Genomic DNA, 11,710 nt, shown 5'->3' on the forward strand with positions numbered 1-11,710 from the left:
ACTATTTCTTACAGAACTCTCATAATAGTACAGGGGAATGTAGTCTCATTTTTAAGGAATGTATGTCAGGAGACAGCTTCTTCATCATTAGAGCTTATTCCATTTTTTACTCCTGGAGAATTATAAAAAGTGAGCCTCAAATGATGTAGGAAATGGTTTGCTGAGATTTGCTGCTAATACTGCTTTTAAAAGATTTCATTGAATAAGTGCAACTTACTGTTGCATTCTTTATTTAATAAATGCACCAGCAGTGCTATTATATAGATAACAATTGATGCCCTATAGATTTCACAGACGATAAAGGCATACAAATTGTATTAACAGGTATATTGTGCATATACATAGAAGAAACTCAGTGAATAATAATTCAAAGGGATGGTTAACATTTGGTCTCTTTAGGTCTAAAAGGAGAGGGAAGAAAGGGGAAATGGGCACTCAGAGAAAAGCAAATGACTTTTTGGAAAGAAATTGTCCTTTAGAAGAATAAATGGGGATATGATACTCTGTGACAATGCCTTTTTGGATGTGATGCTGATTTCTCTCTGAGAGGGGAAGATTAGAATTGCTTTAGGAAGAGATTTATGGAAATTGGAGTTTTATGGGAGGCTCTGCTTCTAGGCAGATAGGAGTTTCAGGACCTCAAATGCTTTCAACTTTAAATAATTTTTATACCAAAGTATATTTGGCATATTTTGGTCTGGTATGGTATATTCTGATCCCTTTCAATATGCTATTATTTTTTTTTTACTGTAAATGTCCAATAATAACTTTACAAGTATTAAAATAATAACAGATTCCAGAAATGTAGTAGAGTTACATTTTAAATATAAAATTACTCACCTCTATATGAACAATGTAACAAGTAGCTCCATTGTAATCTAACCAAACAGACCCTATTTACATTAGTAATATAAAGGATAAAGTAAACAAAATCAATGCAATAAATATTGAAATTCTAACAGGTATTTAAAAATGACTTAAACAACTACAAAGATATATCAGGTTCCTGGATAGGAGAAAACAACATAATTAATAATTTGTTAGTCTGGTACAAAAAAAATAATAATTTGTTAGTCTTCCCATTTGTGATCTATACATTTAATATTTTTACCAATTGTGATTATATTTTTATTCTTGCTGTGTAAAATTTATTCGCCAAATGATAATCAAACAATTTTTGAAAAAGATGTAAAACATGACTATGCTTTTAAAAAATAGTTCAAAGACTTTCTAGCTTCTTTATTTCCAAAATTCTGATCACCATCAGCAATCACTAGATGATTTAGCACATTTGCTCCCTGTGATATATCACTCTACTGAGACTTCCCGTCTACAGATTCTGCATTTGCACCTATAGGTTTCCTCTATCATACTTGCTGAGACTATTTTCTTTATTTTTCTATATTGTCACTACTTAATTTTATCTTGTTTACATTTAGTCACTTGTTTATTTTTTTGTCTAAGATTTAAATGTAAGATCCTAAAGATCAGGGACATAATGCTATATACTTTAAAGAATTTTGAAACTATTCTTAGGACCTAGTAGTGTTACTAGTGGAAATGGGTCCTTTCACAGAGTTTTAAGGAAAGCACTTCTGGGGCACCTCACATGGCAGGATGGAGTGTTGAAGGGTTAACTGAAGCCAGGATCAAACACAAAGGACTGGCCCAGGTTCAGTTCCATTCTGCTGTGGGGAAAGCCTTCAACAAAGCCAGAAGAAAGGCCAGGGTTAAAAAACGCTGTGCCACTTGTTCAGTCTCTGTCCCCATGTAGGCTAGCTTAGTTTCTGTCCCTGGCTGTGCTGTCACTGCATTACTGCACCCTCACTTGTGCTTGGAGCCTGAGCTTGGAGTCCAAACGGCCACCACGCTGCAGGTGGCTGCTAGGGCCACATGGCTGTGATGGAGAGAAAGAAGCACAAATAAACCCGGTAAGGGCATGAAACCGAACAAGTAAGGGAGGGGGGTGAGATAAACCTTAGTTAAGTTTGAATTATATATTATCTCAGGCTTGGGAAGGACCAAGCAGTCTTCCAAAATAACCAGTCAGTTTTCCAATCCTTTGCAGGCTTCGGTTGGGTCTTTTCCCTAAATAATTCATTTCCTAAATCTTCCCCTTTTTGTGCCCCTTCTCCAATCTGATTCTTTACCAGGCTAGCCTCCTCCTCTTTATGGTAGCTTCTTGGCTCCTGTGCATGCCTCACAGTAGAAGCACCTCCCCCCTGTGCCATCTTGGCTTCTACAGGGCATGTGCCCAGAGAGGAATATTCCTTTCTGATAACAGTCCTTCCTGCCCACTTCAGGGACTGGGTCCTGAGGGTGGGGGATACGGCAGTCCCCAAGGGAATGTGTGGAGCTGTTGCTTATTAAGGAAGCAGGCTTATTGTCCTCTTCAGCTCCCTACACTATTATGCTTAATAGTGTCTGATTCCCATTGGTCCCTTTCTTTATTAGTACTTACTTCTGGTAACAGTAGGAACTTAATAATAACCTGAATAGATAAATACATTTTAGTTTAATAATATATAAAAAATTTCAAGCACATTTTTAAAAGATTTTGGTTTATAATTTTGAATTTAATGGAACTAGATATGCCAAAAATGAGTTAAAAGCTTTGCAAGACACTTTAGTATATCCTGAAATTCTTTATAGAAGCAGAAAGATGCATTATTAATAAATGTGGTTTTTATTAAGCATGCTTATTATAAATGCAAATGTAAAACCACTCATGTCATTAGTAAGCAAAGCAAACAAAATAATGTTATTGAAAGGTAGTGAGCCATTATTTTGAGATTTACCTTCAGTTATTTATAGCTATAATAATAATCAGGATAATCAGCTACTATAAAGATGCCCTTCATTTGGTTTTAGAAAATGTAGCCTCAAAATCATCTATAAATTTTTAAAAATCAACTCCCATTATTTTAAAAATTACATACCCACATAATCAGAAATGATCAGTGATTGATTAACTTATTTGATTATATATACATCCCTTTATTTTTCATTAGTGTTTTTACTATTGGAAGACAATATACTTGCTTGGTGTATATACTTTCATATTTTCTGTGCAAATGCAAATGCATATATTTTTACATATTTTCCTATTGCTATAAACTTTTTAATATAAGTATCAGATTATACTTTCCATAATGTGTTGCAGCTTGTTTTATAAATCTAGTATGTTGTGGGAATTTTCTGTGTCATTACATAGATTTTCTTCATTCTTTGTATACTAATTTAGCCTAAATTGAGATCTTAATTAGAGGGACAGTTTGATGTGTTCTAAATTTATAGGCAGGTTGAGGCAGTATAGAGCATTTCAAAATTGCATAGTAACACAGAGGCATGAGGGTATAGGAAAGGGAAACAGAAGTGGATAAGAATAAGAAGAGGCAGCATACTTCTGAGAAATGATGAAGGGGAATAAAACTCAGAATTTGTAGGTGGATGAGAGAGAGTATAAAAGTGAAATAATTGAAATTAAATTAATTGGAGTTTTTAAGTGATCATAAACTAATATGATTACAGAAACATGTTGAAATAAGAATATAAGAAAATATGTGGGCTTTTAATATTTATAGAGGTTATAAATGAACTATATTTGGAAAGCAGAAGAATATTAGGGAAAACGAATTCTGAGAGGTTCATAAGTTTATGTATTTTTTTTAGTTTAATTCTGAGAGGTTCATAAATTTATATATGTATTTATTTTACTTTAATAAAGATAAAATGAAACTTTATGGTTGATATTTTAAAATATGAAATTATATATTACTCAGGAAGAATATTGGTCAGGGAACATAATGTACCATTTTAATTAACTTATTATAACCAATTTTATTTTATCCATTTTCAACATTATTATCTTGTCAGTGTAATCAGTATCTTTTCTATCTTTCTCACAGCTCAAATAGGGACAAAGAAAAATCTATTAGGCTCCTTTCTTTTTAGTGCCTCTCAAAAAGGGTTTGTTTCATATGAAACAATCTTACCCATATCATAGAGCAAAAACATTAGTATTTTCCTTCTCCTTCCTATCTTTTTAAAAAATATATATTTTATTGATTTTTTACAGAGAGGAAGAGAAAGGGATAGAGAGCTAGAAACATCGATGAGAGAGAATCATCGATCAGCTGCCTCCTGCACATCCCCCACTGGGGATGTGCCCGCAACCAAGGTACATGCCCTTGACTGGAATCAAACCCGGGACCCTTCAGTCTGCAGGCTGATGCTCTATCCACTGAGCCAAACTGGTTTCAGCTCCTTCCTATCTTTTGAATATAAGTTTGTTTTAGGATATAGTCCTGTGAGCAGAAGAGTGTGAGTTACTATTATTCTTTCTGTAGAAACATGAAGACAAAGGCACGGAAAATTAATAGTGAGTAATTCAACTTTGCTAAATAAAATAATTATAAAACATATTAGAATAATGAAACCTAATTCAGGGAAGGTTGGTATTGGCCCTGACAGCTGCAAAATCACCTGTGGATTAAGATTGTTTCTGAGGTTGTTACAAGTAGCATGTTTCTGAGGTGGTTATAAGTGGCACAACTTTTGAGTCCCCATCTATTTTGGGTGGAAATGGAGTTCTTTCATGTTGCAGGGAAAGGAATTAACTGAGACTTGCATGGGAGGATGAGTGATCTTTATTTCTGTGAAATTAAACCTCTGAGTTTCCAATATTGCATTTTCCTCTATCCCACTGTGGAAAAAAGTCCAATCTTATCTTCAGCAGGGCAAGAATTAAGGCCACTGCCTAGAGTCTCTCCTCTGTATTAAAACACAGTCCAGTCCAAAATCCTGTATGAGGAGTCTGCCTGGCCCATCTTCTGAGGCCATATAATTATGGAAAGAAAACAGGTGAGCATATGGGTCACAGAGAAAGAGAGTAAGAGCAGAACCAAAGAGAGATAACTCTCATGGGTTTGTATTGGGGACCACCCCAATGATTTATTTTCCAGGTTAGACTGATAGGCAGATATTTTTCCTAGGTCATCATCACCCTGACTTCATTGTGCATGCATCCATCTCCCCCTTTAACCCCAAGGTCTGCAAGGAAAGAACTGTGTTCCCTGGGGAGTGTGAAGTTGTAGTTTCCAGATGACTATGCTGATAATGTTTGGCTTCCCCTTTGTTCTCTTTCTATTTTAAAATCAGCTAGCTAATTAAGATGATAGCAGGGTTCCAGTTGGTTTCACTGGTATTCAAAAAAACAAAACAAAATACAAATGGTTGAGGTTAAGAAAGATTTGTTCTTTGTTGTTAGTATATTGAATTAATCGAGTCTTTAAATATTTTATATTTTATAATTCTTTGACTTCTTGGGGCCCTGTTGGCCAGCTTGGGTGAGCCTGGCCAGCCCCTTGTGTTACTAATTCCTAGAGATAGTAAACAACCTGTCTACTAGCAATCTTTCCTACCTAAACCAAGCAATTCAAAGCTATGCACCCAACATCTTCTTTATCTAACTCTCACATATAAAAGCAATATTTCCTCTAACCTAAATTATGCCAGGGCTAGATATTTGACAACTAGAGGCCACACCAATAGCCCAAAGCATATATAAAGTTTTAAGCTATTCAACTTTAAATTTGCTCAAACTTGCCTACTCTCCCTTGCAGTGTTCTTTGTGCAGAAAGCATAGTAAATGCTCTGTGCTTTGCTTTCCCCTGCATTCCTTCTGCTAACTCTAAAATTCTGGTAGCCATGCATGGTGTGGCATGCCCCTTTCTTTTGGGAATTTTAAGTAATACACTATTCTTGCAAAGGTAATTGTCACTGTGTCGGTCATTTTCCACACATGATTAAAACAAATCCTGAATACATTTTGAAATATATATCAACATATTGCTTTTCAGAAATGGCATCTGTTTTATACATATTAAAAGGACAGAATGAAAGAGTTGCCATTTGAACTCTTTTGACTGCTACCCTTGCCCTGGACTAGACTGCCTTAGCTATATATTTACAATGAAAATAGAAGCAATTAATTAAAAAATAAGAGCTTCTTTAATGCTAGCATTGGAAATATGTCTTGAAAATTGCTGCATGTCGTATTATAAGTTCTCTCTACATGTCGTATTTGATAAATACCTCATATTACTTTTGATAGTTCAAATTTAAAGAAATTTCTGGTACACATTAAAGCAATAAATTTTAGGATTACATGTCTTCGCCAAGAATATAGATTCTTACAGTTAGAGGCTCTACTATTACTAAAATTTAACAAGTACAATTGATTGCTTGGAAATAATTAGGGCAAATTTATATAACATCTTTGAGATTTGTCTTTTTATATTTTTCCGCTCTACAATGAATCAATAAAAGTTGATTTTAACAAGCATTTTTCAAGATGTAGAAGTTAGTCATATAAATTGCATTTATTAATGAAAAAAACTAATTTATAGGGCTAGATACTGTATGATTCCAACTATATGACATTCTGAGAGAGATAAAACTATGGAGTCAGTAAAAAGATCAGTGGTTTTCAGGAGTGGTGGGAGGGAAGGCTAAGTGAAATATAGAGGAGTTTTAGAGAAGTTAAAATATTCTGTGTGATACTATAATGGAAGACTCATCTCTATACTAATAAAAGAGTAAGATGCAAATTGTCTGTACCTTTGTGATGCTCACACCAGCCAATTAGGAGTGAGTATGCAAACCAACCCAATAAAGATGGTGGGTTAATTTGCATACATAGGCGCCACTGAGGTGGGGGGGGAGCGGGTCTGAGCGGGACACTTGTGTTGTTGCCATGGGCCTCTGGGCAGTGTGGGAAGGCAAAAAGGCGGCTCTGGGCCAGAACAGAAAGGTAACTGTATCTGAAGCAAAGGCGGTACTGGCATTCAGGGGAAGGAAGGCCCATTCTTTCATGAATCTTCGTGCATTGGGCCTCTTGTTATTATGTATTTGTCCAAACTCATGTGATGTTCAGTAGCACCATGACTGAACCTTAATGTAATGTGTGGATTTTGAGTGATAATGATGTGTCAATGTAGGTTCACCAGGTGTAGAAAATGTTCCACTTTGGTGGGAGATGTTGATAATAGGTGTGCTGTGTTGGGAGAACAGGGAGTAGTATATGGGAAATCTCTGTACCTTCCTCTCAATTTTGATGTGAATCTACAGCTGACCTTTATAAAAAAAAGTATTTGAAAGATCATACAGATAATCTTATATAACTATTTGGCTTAAGACTGAGTATTTCATTCAACAAAGAAAAGAATGGATAATCCAAGTTCTGGCTAGGTAGCAAACCAGACTAGACCTCATCAGTCATTTATGGACATCACTTTTAGATACCTGCTGCTTCATGTGTAGTCTGAGGACTAGCAGCAGCCATAAACACTTGAGAGCTAGGTAGAAATGCAGAATCTCTGGACCCTCTGCAGTTGAATCTGTATTTTTACAAGATCTGGTGATCCATATGCATATTAAAATTTGAGCTAAGCTGTGTTGCTCAGTGGTTGAAAATTGATCTATACACTAGGAGGTCATGGTTTGATTCCTGATCAGGATACATGCCTAGGTTGCACACTTTTCCTCTGTGTGGAGTGTGCAGGAGGCAGTCAATTGGTGATTCTCTATCATCATGGGTATTTCCATCTCTTTCTCCTGCCTTCCTCTCTGAAATCAATAAAAATATACTCTTTAAAAAAATTGAGAAGTGTTTCCCTAAATAATATACTTTAACAGGATTCAATTAACACATTTTTTTAGATTCTGCTTTTTAGTTGAACTCCCAGGAGAATAAGTATAACGTGCCCAATATGAGTTCTGTGTCATCTCCTGTTTTTTACTCTCCCATAAGACACATACTTAAATTTGCTTTAAAGAATGAGAAATATATGAAATGTCTAGAATAATTTTTAGGCCTATTCCTGGCAAAATAGCAATTTATATCCACCAAAGATATTTGGATTAGTAGTTCATTATGTAATTTTAAAAAATGGTTTGCTTTTGCTTATAACTCTTATGTTGATGTACAGACACAACTGAAATTGGGACTGGCTAGAGTCTTGAGGGAAGAGTTAGAAACAAAAGTGAGGCTAGAGTCTTGAGGGAAGAATTAGAAACAAAAGTGAATTTATTGCAATTTAGAGTATACATATTGCTATGCATAGTCTTGCCTATGTCTTAATGGTTTTTGGAAATCATATTAATTAATTAAATATAAACTATTTTAAATACAACTATATTTTGATATTTAGTTGTGCTTTTGGCACTCAGCATTGTAGGTATGAAAGTGTTCTCAGGATCAGACTATTTTGAAATTATTGTGAGTTAAGCTTAGGTTCTTAAAAATGAAAGAATATTATTTGGCAGTAGATAGGGTAGAGGGTCAGGATGAGGATTTGAACAATATTTCTTCAGAAGATTCAGAAGAATGATGGACCATCACCAAACGAGAAGTTCAGAGCAATGAAGAATTTTCTTAACTTCTGTAGTGGATATAAATATATTATTGTAAATGCTGGAGAACATGTAGTATTTCTATACCCTGAGGTGTTTAGATTCCAGGGGTGACAATACCATCTCATCCACCCTCTCATTATCTAATTGTAGGTGTGGTTTGCTGGAGATGGGATCCTGAGAAACTCTGAGAAATAGTTATACTTTCTTGACTATTTTAAGACAAGTAATTTCCCATTTTCAATAAATATATTTGCTAGGTATTATCCAAAAAGCTATAAGCCATAGTGTTAGATAGGACAAGGGTTTCAATGTCTGGGCCAGTCTTACCAAACATTATTCTTGCTAAATATTAAAATGTAGCACAGTAAAAATCATTAAAATATGTAAAAATTAATTAATTAATTAATTAATAAAAATAAATAAATAAAATAAATAAATAAATAAATAAAATGTAGCACAGTATTTTACAGACTACATTTAAACAGGATAAGCTTGACAGGAAGTCAACCTGATAAGTTTGGCCAACTGCAAAAGAAGAAATCAACATCTAATTGATCAAACTGTATGTGTAAACAATGGCTAAGCCTTCCTTCAGAGACAGAGCTTTTGATATGAATCATTTCCTTGATTCAAGTAAATAAAACTACTTTGTAACAACCCCCTCTTGTTTTTGAAAAGAGAACTCCAAATGGCAAACCCCTTGAGTTTGGTAACCATAGTGATATTATTTTATAGAAATAATATAAATGAGTAACTTTTTCATTCTTTTTATAGATCGTATCTTCATCTGATATATTTTTTCTTTTGCACAAAGGATTTTTCTTGAAATTTCTTGTGTGGGTCTGCTTTGGATGTATTCTTTCAGTGTTTGCATGTCTAAAAATGTGTTTCACTTTCATTTATAAAAAATTTATTCTGGTAATGAATTCTAAGTTGACAGTTTCATTTTTTTCTTTTAGTACTTGAAAAATATTACTCCACTGGATTTGCTCTCATCACTAGCTTTTTGTTCTTTTCATTTTATGTGTAATATATATATTACACACACACATATATATATATATATATATATATATATATATATATATATATACACACACATATATATTATTGATTTTTACAGAGAGGAAGGGAGAGAGGGAGCTAGAAATGTCGATGAGAGAGAACCATCAACCAGCTGCCTCCTGCACACCCCCTACCGGGGATGTGCCCACAACCAACATACATGCCCCTGACCGGAATCGAACCCGGGACCTTTCAGTCTGCAGACCAACGTTCTGAGCCAAACCGGTTTCGGCTATGTGTATTTTTTTTTAAATATGTTCATTTTATCACTGTGTTAAGCAATTTGTTTAAACTGTGCCTTTGTGTAACTTTCTTAAAATTTCTTGTGTTTGGAAGATATCTTGGTTATACGGATTTCTATTTTTCAGAAATTTTGGTCATTATTTATTCAAATAGTTTCCCTTTGCTTGCCTCCCTTTGTGTTTCAAATTACCATATATTTGGCAACTTAAATTTATCTCAGCAATCAAAGCCTCTGCTTGTGTATTTTTTCTCTCTGTTTCAGTTTGGATAGTGTTAATTGCTGTCTTGGAGCTTACTAACATTTTCTGGTGCAGGATCTATTCATTATTTCATGCCGTGTATTTTAATCTCAGACATTGTTATTTTTCATATCCTAAATATTTATTTAGACCTTTTAGTATCTTCCATGTCTATCTGTAATATGTCAAATCTAGCTTCTTGTCTATCTGTAATATGTAAAATTAACAACTTTTAATCTTTTGACTACTAATTTTTTCATTTATGTCATTTCTGGGTAAATCTTTGACTCCTTTCTCTCATTCTGGGTAGTAATTTCCTGCTTCTTATATACTTAGTTAATTTTTTGAGCCTCTTAATTGTTTTTATTACTAAAAAATCTTCATTTTAAAAACTTATTTAGCTCTCTGAGTCTGTGCTTGTGCCTTCAACACTTTCACAATGATTTTCTGCTCCTCAATAAGGAAGGCACTCTTGATCCTGTCATGGACACATTTAGCACACACAGATTCACCGTGGGCCCTGCTGATGTGTTGTTGTTTTTTTTTTTTTTTTTTTTCATTTTAAACGACCTTATTAGAACTTTAGGTCTCACAGTATTGAACTCTGCGAAGTTGGCCTGGGCACACTCCACATGCAGATTCTGGTGCTTTCCCAACCTTGTTGGTATAAAGGTAAACAATTCTATAACCAAGGGTTTGGGAAGCCTAGTTTTGTTAGATGCTATATTGTAGGACAGCCTTTGATGGTTTGTCAAACACTGGACCATGATGCATACCTGAAGTCACCATCCCTGTAAGAGTCATACTTAGTTACTTTTGACTGGATGCCTGACATTGTACATTTGCCTTGTTGGGTGCTGAATATTTTTATAATTTTAACATTTTTGAACTTTGTTGTGGGAGATGGTTAAGTTACTTCAAAAACAGTTGGATCCTTTTGTGTCTCATCTTTAATATCTGTTAAGCAGGACCTAAGCAGCAGTTAGTCTAAGATTAATCGTACGTACTCGTGAGGTAATGCCCTTTCAGTAGTCTTAACTGATGGCTCTCAATCATGTGGTTTTCCAGTCTGGCCTATGTGAACTTTGGTCACTATTGAATTCTGTGATGGGCTCTTTCCCGGGCTTTGGGTAGTATTTTCACACATATGCTAATAAGTTCTCAACTAGATACTTCAGGGAGACCTTCCCTATATGCAGCAATCTCTTCTCCAGTGTGGTGCCCTGCAAACTCTAGCCAATCTCTTTAACACAGGAAGAGCGTTTGGCTCTTTTTCTTGTACTGCAGACTGGAAACTTTATCCAGGCAGAAGGCTGTGATGATCATAGGGATTACTTTGTTTGTTTCCCAATTCTCAGAGATTGCTGCCTTCTGTTGTTGTCTGACACCTAATATCTTGAGGGCTGTTATTTTATATATTTTGTTACTTTTTGTCTATCTGTTTCAACTAGGAGGGTAAATCTGGTCCTGTTAATGTATTTTGGACCAAAGAAGGAATTCCTGGGCTATTTTAAACCAGCATTCTTTTATCCTTGTCACTGTTTCACAAGCAGAAACCCTGTATTTTATATTTCTGGTTCTGAGAAACCACCGGCTTTATATTTCATTAAAGAGCTGTTTCTATTGAAGGTAAATAGCATCTTGGATATCCATAGACCCTTGGACAGATCATAGATTTTTTTTCACCATTTTTCTCTACCCCAAGTATATTAATACTTCTCCTCTTACATCCTTTAATCCTGAAC

The 11,710-nt window shown here is 34.8% G+C and overlaps 1 pseudogene; it reads right to left on the reverse strand.

Moving 5' to 3' along the window:
• Positions 1 to 10,313: 10,313 nt before the first annotated feature.
• Positions 10,314 to 10,732, reverse strand: LOC118711624 (annotated as a pseudogene).
• Between the last annotated feature and the right edge of the window lie 978 nt (positions 10,733 to 11,710).

The sequence above is a fragment of the Pipistrellus kuhlii genome, unplaced genomic scaffold (assembly GCF_014108245.1).
Source record: "Pipistrellus kuhlii isolate mPipKuh1 unplaced genomic scaffold, mPipKuh1.p scaffold_m20_p_8, whole genome shotgun sequence".
Classification (NCBI taxonomy): Eukaryota; Metazoa; Chordata; class Mammalia; order Chiroptera; family Vespertilionidae; genus Pipistrellus; species Pipistrellus kuhlii.